Source organism: Oryctolagus cuniculus, chromosome 12 (assembly GCF_051225735.1).
Source record: "Oryctolagus cuniculus isolate XC-2025 breed Fujian yellow rabbit chromosome 12, ASM5122573v1, whole genome shotgun sequence".
NCBI lineage: Eukaryota > Metazoa > Chordata > Mammalia > Lagomorpha > Leporidae > Oryctolagus > Oryctolagus cuniculus.
Window position 1 is genome coordinate 86,184,069 of NC_142878.1, and position 4,102 is coordinate 86,188,170.

Here is a 4,102-nt window from a genome sequence, read left to right on the forward strand (position 1 = left end):
CAGTTGAGCCACGATGGTTTCCTTGGCCTTGGCCTTGGCCTTGAAGACAGGAAGGTCATGGGTGCTGCAATCCAGGAAGCTGAGTTGGACCTGGATGGCTACCAGGGCACTGGGTGGGAGAGAGCGGGGGACACGGTGCAAAATCCCAACAGGGATAAAATGAAAGTTATTGAATTACAGGATCTGCCATGTTAACCTAGGGATCAACCTACAGATCAATGAAGTGGTACCAAGAAATTTTAAAAGTTAGCTCTGGAAGCTGGCGTCATAGCACAGTGGATTAAGCTACCACCTGTGACGCTGACATCCTATGGAAGTGCTGGTTTGACTCCCAGCTGCTTCACTTCTAATCCAGCTCCCTGCTATTGTGCATGGCAAAGCAGTAGAAGATGGCCCAAGTGTTTGGGCCCCTGCCACCCACGTGGGAGACCAGGATGGAGTCCCAGGCTCCTGGCTTCAGCTTCACAGTCAGGCTGTTGCTGCCATTTGGGGACTGAACCAGCAGATGGAAGATCTCTCTCTCTCTCTCTCTCTCTCTCTAACTCTGCCTTTCAAATAAATAAAAATAAATTAGAAAAAATAACTAGGTAGCTCCATTTCCACACTTGGATACCACAGGCTCCAACGTCTTAATATAGCCCTTGGTGAGTCAGGGAGGGGAAGACACGGAGAGAAGAAAAATCGATGACCTCACAATGAGGTCCTGGTCAGCTGAACCTGGAATTCAAGGCCCTTTACCATACTGTGCCTGTCCAGTCTCATGTCCTGTTCACTCCCCAAAAATCCTCGCATCCAACCACCATCAAACATTCATGTTTCTTTCCTTGGCTCCTACAATGGCCATCCTATCCAACTGCTTTTCCTTAAAATCGGCTTGGAAGCCACAACTTTTCCAGAGGAGATATTTTTCTGTCTACTCTGACCTGGTTGTGTCTATTTCCTCCTCCAATGAGTTCTTAGAGCCCAGCTCATGCAAGACCCCTGGAGGACATGTATACACCCAGAAGACAAGTTACTCAGTTTTGGTTTCCAGAGCCTAGTAGCTGCCTGATACACAGCTTGTGCTCAATAAATTAATGAATAACAAGGGATCTGGGGCCGGCATTGTGGCACAGTAGGTTTAGCCACAGTCTGCAGCACCAGCATCCCATATGAGCACCAGTTCTAGACCTGGCTGCTCCACTTCCAATCCAGCTCCCTGTGAATGTGCCTGGGAAAGCTGCAGCAGATGGCCAAGGTCCATGGACCCCTGTACCCACTTGGGAGACCTGAAAGAAACTCCTGGCTCCTGGCTTCAGCCTGGCCCAGCCCTGGCCATTGCAGCCCTTTGGGGAGTGAACCAACAGATGGAAGATTGAGCTGTTTCTCAATCTATCTCTCTCTCTAACTCTGCCTCTCAAACAATTAAATTAATCTAAAATAACAATAATAATAAAGTGTCTGTAACATTGGGCCATTTAAGGGAACTTCAGGGAGTTGCCTAGCTGTAGTAGGTACAGCAAGGAAAGTCAGTAACACAAAGGCAATTCAAATGAAATTGAAAGAAAAGTTTATTCTTGGTGCAAGAAAAATTTTGAAACCCATGCATAATTTTTCCAAAATATGTATTTTCCATGATCTTTTAGAAGGCCCCTTTTATGTGGTCCCTCAAGGAATTTCTCTGGTTTTATCAATTTAAAAATATTTATTTATTTGAAAGGCAGAGTTCCAGAGAGACAGAGGCAGAGAGAGATATTCCATTTGCTGAGCCAATCTGAAGCCAGGAGCTTGGAGCCTCTTCTGTCTCCCACATGGGTGCAGGGGCCAGGGCCATCCTCCACAGCCTTCCCAGACCATAGCATAGAGCTAGATTAGAAGTGGAGCCACCAGGACTCAAACCAGTGCCATATAGAATGCTGGCACTGCAGACAGCAGCTTTAACCACTACGCCACAGTGCCAGCCCCTCCATCAATGGCTGCGGCCACATTGAAAGGAAATGGCCAGGTTAAGTTTGGAGCTCAGGGCGCCGTGGCTCACTTGGTTAATCCTCCGCCTGCGGCACCCGTATCCCATATGGCCACCAGGTTCTAGTTCCGGTTGCTCCTCTTCCAGTCCAGCTCTCTCCTGTAGCCCCGGGAAGGCAGTGGAGGATGGCCCAGGTGCTTGGGCCCCTGCACCCGCATGGGAGACCAGGAGGACTTGGCTCCTGGCTTCAGATCCGTGTAGCTCTGGCCATTGCGGCCATTTAGGGAGTGAACCAACGGAAAGACCTTTCTCTCTGTCTCTCTCACTGTCTAACTCTGTCAAATAATAAATAAATAAACAAATAAATAAATAAAAAGTTTGAGCTCAGGATCTAACTCCTGACTCCCTTTTCCTGCCCCTCCGTTGAGCCCCGGGCCTGGAGCGCAGCTCCATGTAATCCACATATTGTCTGTGTGTTGTCCACAGGCCCAGCACTTTGTCAGTGTTCGGGCAGCTGGGTGTTCACACGGCACGCAGGAGCTCTCTGATGAATGTCTGTGCCATACAGCCCCTTCGCACACAGATCTCCTGTCCTGAACATTTCGTCCTTTCTGGGCAGTGGAAAAAACCAGATAAAATCCCCGAGGGGGACCTGATCATGCTCTGCAGGACTTACAAGTTGTTTGGCCTGTGCGATCTGCTCAGACGTGCTGTCCCGGGAATACTCAGTGTCCATGCAGTACAGGCTGTGAATTACTCCAGGGGGACTGTTAACAAGACCCTCACCACCCCTGCCTCTGCTGGGCTCACTCGGGCTGAGCTGGGGTGGCTCCTCCCCTCCCACTGAAGCTCTGAAAAAGAGCAGGCTCCCCTCCCTCCCCCGCCTCTTGGGGACTGGAGGAGTGGAGTTAAAATTAAGAGGTGTAGGGAAGCCCTCCTGCCTCCAGGCAGGCTCCCAGCGCAGAGCTGGGCCTCTTCCCTCCCCAGAGTACAGCTGCGGACACAGTGGCTTAGCCAGGATGATATTTAGCCCACGTTTTTGGCCACCCAGCATCGGAGCGCCTTGCCTTGCCAGGAAAGAGGCAGGCTTTCTACAATCAGTGCAAGAACACTGATTTACAAACAGTTAGGTCTGGAGGGACCTCAGGGGTCCGCTTCCCCCTGAATTGAAAGATGAAGAAACTGCAGCAGGGGCGGAGTTACTTATGAAGATCACACACCTGCTGGTGACACAGTAGAGACCAAAGACCAAATGGCCCAAGTTTAAGCTCAATGTTCTCTCCCCTTAAGCTCCCATGGCCCAAGTTTAAACTCAACGTTCTCTCCCCCTAAGCTCCCAGGCACCCACCCTCCTTAAAACACCCCCCCCCACACACACACACACATGCAGAGAGAGAGAGAGAGAAACTAAGCCAACAAACTCCTGTGTCCCTAAAGTGCTTGATTGTTCTCCTTGGGGGAAGAGCTCACAAAAGACAGAGGTCCTGTGCCATCCTTGGGCTGCACTCTGCCTTTCTGACCGCACCAGCAGAGTCCCAGGAGAGACCCCTGGACCCTCCTCCCAGCTCTCCCTTCCTCCGCTCCGCTGGACTTTCTCTAGACCTGCGTGCTCTGGATGACACCTGGCAGCCCGAAGGCACTGAAGAGCGCCTAGAGCTTAAGAGCCGAGAGTGGAGGGGTGTGGGGGGGTGGGCGCAGGCTGCCAGGGAACCCCCGGTGTCCCGCCGAGCGTGCTGGGGTCCGGCGACCCCAAGAGTTCGACGCGCACCCGCCACCTGTCCCGGTTCCGGGAGCGCAGGGCGCGGGCTCTGGAAGGAGGGGCGCAACGGGCAGGGGTTCGCCTCTCTGCCCCGGCGAGGCCTCAGCGCCTGCTCCCCGGCGCTCAGGTTTGGAAACAGGGCGGCCTCGCCCGGCCGCCGCCTCGCCGGCTCGGGTCCCCATATATAGTCATATCCACCGTCAACCCGGAGGCCGGCGGGCGGCAGCGAATGGGCGAGCGGCCCCCGCGGGAGGAGCGGGGAGGGGGCCCGGGCGGAGGGAGGAGGGGGAAGGGGGCAGGAGGAAAAAGCTTTTCCAAAAAAGTATTGGCTGTCTTGAGGAATGCGGTCGCCCCCTTGGGAAAGTACATATCTGGGAGCAGCAGGCGGCTTCGCGCTC